The sequence below is a fragment of the Callorhinus ursinus genome, unplaced genomic scaffold (assembly GCF_003265705.2).
Source record: "Callorhinus ursinus isolate GAN/ISIS: 27379988/994484 unplaced genomic scaffold, GSC_fseal_2.0 scaffold13, whole genome shotgun sequence".
In the NCBI taxonomy this organism is placed as follows: Eukaryota; Metazoa; Chordata; class Mammalia; order Carnivora; family Otariidae; genus Callorhinus; species Callorhinus ursinus.
Window position 1 is genome coordinate 49,549,259 of NW_027397075.1, and position 6,760 is coordinate 49,556,018.

Sequence of the window (6,760 nt, forward strand, 5' to 3'; positions counted from 1 at the left end):
TGTAAGGAGGAAAATACCTTTCAGACCTAGAAGAGACGTTCCCAGTATAGGTTTTCATGTATATCAGGTAGCTGTCTGTATAAAGGTTTTCTTTCCTCTGGTTACCTCTTCCCAATCCTAAAGAGTTGTGAAGAGTTTCTGCTCTTCCAAAGTACCTGGTATCTTTTTCATAATTCTGGAATGAGGCCAGCTCCAAATTTGCTCCTTTCTGAAGTAATGCGGGGGAGGGGGTGTGAAAAGGTAATGGGGGGGTGGCTAGGGAATGATAGGAGCAATAGCAGAAAGAATCTCATTAAAAAATTCCAATTGACTAGGAAATTTGGGGGAAAACTAGAAAGAACTGATTTCTGTGCATTAAAAAGAAACTATTGCAAATGATATTGTCAGGAAATTCACAAGCAGTTCAGAATAAGAAGATGGAGAGGGAACTATATTAGGACAAGGTAACTAAGTAGCTTTGTAAGCGGGTGCAATAAACCTTGTCTGAGTGGTCCACTTAATATGGCTTCTATGAATTCTAAGGCTTGACACACGTGAAGGGTATAAGGAGACTTTTAAATAGCTGTGATAACACTTATTAACATGTGGGGAGTATGTCACAATCTTCTCCAGTGCCTACTACTTCCCCCATTCTCTGAGGAGGAAAAGAACGAGGAGTGGGGCAGGGAAAAGCATAGAGGATGGATTCTTAAGCACCAGAGCTGAAGGCAAACGATGTTCCCCCAGGATGAGCGACAAGAGCTCAAGATCCCGGAGCCCGACATATGGAGATGAGAATGAGTAGAGGTTAGAGAGGTTATGGCGGCATAAGAAATTCTTATTGGCATGGATGCATGAGAGGGTTCTGGTGGTTCCGGGCACTAGAGTAGAAAGATTGTAATAGGAATTCCTATGGACCAACTATTTGGACTTCATTAAAAATCAGAAAGAAATGTGTATGAAGATCAAAATCCTTTTTAGGATGCACTCAATGGGATACCACACTGATGATCACGTGAATGGTAAGATGATTACCTTTGCTTTCAGCCAAGAATTCTGAGAGCCGAAACAACACTAACTGTATTCGCTAACACTCTATTTCTGGAGATATTTGCTCCCTAGTAAAATTAGCTTATTTAATAGTCTTATCTTCTTTCTGAAACTGGCAATTTTCCTTCCTGGTTTAAACTGTCATTTCTTGCCACAGCCTTGGTTAAACTATCTCACTTATTTCACAGATGGCCTCATATTCCAAACTGAAATATCCTCCAGAGCCATTTCTATACTTACCTTTCTTACCTTTTTTAATTTTTAAAATTTTTTAAGTAAACTCTACACCCAACATGGGGCTCAAACTCATGACCCTGAGATCAAGAGTCGCATGCTCTCCCGACTGAGCCAGCCAGGCACCCTTCCTTTCTGATCTGTTTTTTTTTTTTTAAAGATTTTATTTATTTGACAGAGAGAGACACAGCGAGAGAGGGAACACAAGCAGGGGGAGTGGGAGAGGGAGAAGAAGGCTTCCCGCCAAACAGGGAGCCCGATGCGGGGCTCCATCCCAGGACCCTGGGATCATGACCTGAGCCGAAGGCAGACGCTTAACGACTGAGCCACCCAGGCGCCCCTCTGATCTGTTTTATACTCAGAACAATCTATTGTTCATAACAGAGAATATTTAAATTGATGCAGTAAAATTGAACCAAAACTGATCTCACCAAAGCACTGACAGATTGCTGTCAGCCTGCTGTGCAGAGAGCATTTTAGGAGCACACTCTGAAGACTAATAAAACAGATTGATGGAGAGATGGGTCAGAAAGCATTCAGATTTTCTTTTTTCAGCTTTGTAAAAATTGTAATATGATACCATTACAATAACTTGTATTTTTTATTTGTATTTATTTATTTTTTAAAGTAGGTTCCACACCCAGTGTGGAGCCCAGTGTGGGGCTTGAACTCACAACCTTGAGATCAAGACCTGAGCTGAGATCAAGAGTCCGATGCTTAACCTACTGAGCCACCCAGGTGCCCCTTTTTTATGTTAATTTTTTAAATAAGTTTTAAAGTAGAAAAGTAAACACTTTAATCCTACTCCATAAACACAAATTAGTTTCATATTTTTCACATTCCCTTCTAGTTTTTGTCTATATGCACACCTTTTTTTTCTTTTTACATATTTCAAGTGTAGTGAACCTATAATTATGTGTTTGTTTTTCCACTTACTTCCATAATTTTTTTCAGATTTTTACTTTTTCTCATATTTTTACCTTTTAGTGTTGTCATGATTTTTCATAAGGTTAATGTACCACAATCTGTTTAATAATTTCCTTATTATCGAAGAGTAGCCATGTCTAGCTGACATTGCTCAGGATAATTATTAACCCCTGGTAAATACAATTTAATAGCCATAAGAAAAATGAGTCTGAGTTATCATAATTTTCTCTAATTGCAATCATTAATTCAGAGCTGTGATAACTTTCAACCTTATACCAGAATTACTTTGTGTATCACATCTGTCACCTGCTCTGAAGCATACTGCCTGAGCTGCAGCCTGGGGCGGTAGATCAGCAGGAGCACTCAGAAGGAGGGCTGCCTGGATTGGAAGCCTGGTTTTACCATTCACTTCCTGTTTCAGTTTAGTAAGTTACTTAACATCTTTGCATCTCTGGTTCCTCCTCTGCAAGGCGGCAATGATGATCACACCTACTTGACGTGATTATTTTAGGATTCGTGGCATAACACTCATGACGTGCTCAATAAATTCTAGCTGTACTACTGTCATAGTAATATCTGCAATTTGGAGCATCTGCCCTTGTGACTTATTAGTGGTTATAACCAAACAGACCCTTGATTGGACCTACTGTTGCATGAAAATGAAGTAGTTTTGGTGCAACAGTGTGTTTTATCCGATACCATTTCATAAGTATATCCAGAGGCCAAAAAACATTTAAAATCATCACTTTGAAAAATTAATAAACATAAGTGACTTCTCCACCCATGGAATGTTTATGGCAGAAGTTAAAATATGTAAGTTTTTAAACTCACCCAACTCAAGTCAAGTGACCATGCTCTTTTACAAATAGGTATCACATAACTGTATATGGGAGAAAAACATTTGACATGGTGTTCCTTCAAATAAGTGTCGTATAGGCCATTTAACTTTTATTTTATGTCAGACCGAAGCAAGTGTGTTCTGAAATAAATAATGGGAACACACAATAGCACCTAACTCATAGGGCTGTCTTGGGGATATAAATGAGTTCATATTCATGCAATAGAATAGTGCCTGAACATAGTAAGTCTCCTATGTTTGCTGATAAAGTGAAGTGAAAAAACAAATCGTCCCAATGTGGTGAGACTCTTCTTAGTTTCTGCATAATGTAATTGATTATTTGATTCATATGGAGATTATAGGGAGGGATTTATTTTTATTTATATGGAGATTTTTGTCATTTCTGATTTTTATACATTTACAAATAATACTGCAAATGAGCATCTTCAAGCAGGCAATTCCGTGTTTTTCTTCTTTTGAACTATTTCCTTGAGGATAAAATCCAGGCGTGGGTATGCTGGAGCAGCTTCATGAAGAAGCAGTCTAGTTCTGATGAGTACGTTTTGCAGGAAGTGGGCAGGAAGGAACAGAGCTAGGGCTTAGGGCACTGCTGGAGATAGCAAGGTCCAGGGAACTACTGGGAGGTGAGGGGCTCTCCCACCTGCTGCAGAGCTGCGGGCTGTTTGTAGACAGGCAAAAACAGGGTGGTGTGGGGAAAGGAATAATGGGCTGGAATCTGATGAAATGACTTTTAGATCCATCTACACCTTTTCCTTGAAATGAAGTTGTTTTGTCCCCAGATTAAGCCTTTTCCAGTATCAGGGTCTAGGAGTCCTTTATTTCTCAAACATTAATCAAATACCTTATAGATACTAAGGTCTGTGTTCAGTATTAGGGATACAACACTGAGTAAAAAAAAATAAATACCTTCAGGTAATTACATAAGACAATTTTAAAGGTAAATTTAAAGCCTAGTGAACTAAAGTGATTGACAGATACAGAAAATTATGGAGGCATGGGGTAGGGGTGGGAGAGCACCCATCCCAGCATTGAGGATAGGCCTTGGTGGAAGGGAAGACACTTGTCCCAGAGGAGGTCATGGTGGAGCTGAGTCTTTTTTTAAAATGTTTTATTGTTATGTTAATCACCATACATTACATCATTAGTTTTGGATGTAGTGTTCCGTGATTCATTGTTTGTGCATAACACCCAGTGCTCCATGCAGAACGTGCCCTCTTTAATACCCATCACCAGGCTAACCCATCCTCCCACCCCCCTCCCTTCTAGAACCCTCAGTTTGTTTCTCAGAGTCCATCGTCTCTCATGTTTGGTCTCCCCCTCTGGTTTCCCTGCCTTCATTCTTCCCCTCCTGCTATCTTCTTTTTTTTTTTCTTAACATATATTGCATTATTTGTTTCAGAGGTACAGATCTGTGATTCAACAGTCTTGCACAATTCACAGCGCTCACCATAGCACATACCCTCCCCAATGTCTATCACCCAGCCACCCCATCCCTCCCACCCCCCACCACTCCAGCAACCCTCAGTTTGTTTCCTGAGATTAAGAATTCCTCATATCAGTGAGGTCCTATGATACATGTCTTTCTCTGATTGACTTATTTCGCTCAGCATAACACCCTCCAGTTCCATCCATGTCGTTGCAAATGGCAAGATCTCATTCCTTTTGATGGCTGCATAATATTCCATTGTGTATATATACCACATCTTCTTTATCCATTCATCTGTCGATGGACATCTTGGCTCTTTCCACGGTTTGGCTATTGTGGACATTGCTGCTAAAAACATCGGGGTGCACGTACCCCTTCGGATCCCTACATTTGTATCTTTGGGGTAAATACCCAGTAGTGCAATTGGGTGGAGCTGAGTCTTAAAGGAGTTAAAGGTAGGAGTTAAGCAGACAATAGGGAGAGTGAAGAGCATTCAGGGCAGAGGAGATAGCATGGGCAAAGGCCCAATGGGAACAGAAGGGTGCCTTCAGAGGACCAGCAGTTCCTCATCCTTGGAGAATCAAAAGCAGGACTGGTGGCCTGAGATATGGTATGGAGGTAGCCAAGGTCCTTGGACATCACTTAAAAAAAATTGGGTTTTCTTTGTACCATTTTCCTCAAGGATGGCTTTGGATATATGCTAGCCTCCAGTGGCAGCCAAGAATCTGCCTTGATTTCCCCATTTCACCTTTACAGTTCTTTCCCTGGGAGGCTCACAGCACCTTGCTTTTAAGGGTGATCACTAGCTGTCGCTATTGAGCAGATCTAGCTAAAAACCAATGGTTTAGGGCCTAGCCTGGCTGCTAGGACCAGGCAGCCCCACCAGATGCCTGACTCCCGCCCCGCCTCCAGTAAGGTCTGTTCATCTGCCCTAGGCGGTGGTGACTCATGAGAAGGCGCTCGGTTCCGAGGTGGTGGTAGCTCTCGCAGGACGTGGGCGCGACCGGGGGCGGTGGGAAGAAATTGTGGTGAAGTGCCGTACACCACCAACAGTCAGCCACTGGGTGGCGCTGCCCCCCCCTCGACGGCAAAAACGGAGGCTTGTGAAAAGGAAAGTCTTTGGTTAGGATGGCCTGGCTGTTTGGTCTTGGGGTGGGGTAGCTTTTCGTGCCCTCCGTTACCCGAAGTTCAGGGTGCCACAGGACTGTTCAAGGACAGTGTGAGGTCCCGAAGCGCGTCAACCCAACAGTCCCAGGGCAGCCAATCACAGCACAGAGAGAGACCCTGACACCACTGACCTCAGCTCTCACTGGTGTGGGTCTTTTGAAACCTGGTTCATGGTCATGGGACATGCCAGTGTGCCCTCCCTTTTGGCTGCTGTTTCTTTATCCTCCTCCCAGAAACTCCAATCTCCAAAGCCTCTGCAACTCAAGCTGGTTGTTTATCTGGCGCTTTCCTATTTTTTTAAGAACTCATTTCCTAGCCCCCATCCCCCTTCCTGTGGCTTTACCTTTTGCTCTAGGTTCCTTGTCCTCACTCCATGTGTTCTTGATCTCTGCAGACTTAATTCTGCTTCTCCTGGTTTTTATGCCTGTGGGCATTGGCGTCCTCAGTCTTGTTTGACCTTTTTGGAAAATTCTCTTTTCTCATCTGCCTTTTCTTTTCACATTGGCTTGGTTCCCATCCCTCTTCCCCCTCCCTCTCCTTAAAAACTAGAGAATTTAGACACATTCTAAGTCTAACTAGAAAACTTTTAAGTCTAACAACTAAGAGAAGTTAGGTTGAGAATTGCTGAGGGGTGAGGATCTAGCATGTACAGGATATCCTGATTTTCCTGAACATTCTCCATGACCTGGTGACCCTCTGGCATGGGATGGAGATCTAAGAGTGCTGAGCTGCTGCAGCGAAGCAGAGCTGCTGGAGACATTGTGAGACAATATGAGCCCTGCATCAAGGCGGGCAACGTGTTTTTTCTGTTCCCTTAATACTGCAAATTAGTTTGGTTTACATACTTCCCTGGAGAAATTAAGGGATGCGTCTGGGACTTGATTAGCATATGTTCCCTAGTGCTGGAGACTAGGCACTAATGGAGAAGAATGTGGGTCCTTGGCAAATTCCTTGGACAGAAGGCAATGCGGGCTGGGGGAAGGGGGAGAATGCTATCCTACATGTGGCCCCCGAGAGGGGACTCCGGGCTCACCCTGAACCCCTGGTGCCTGCTGACGCTCTCACCAAGGGCTGGCTGGAAGCATCACACATGCTGACTTCTTCCTCTGACACAGCTT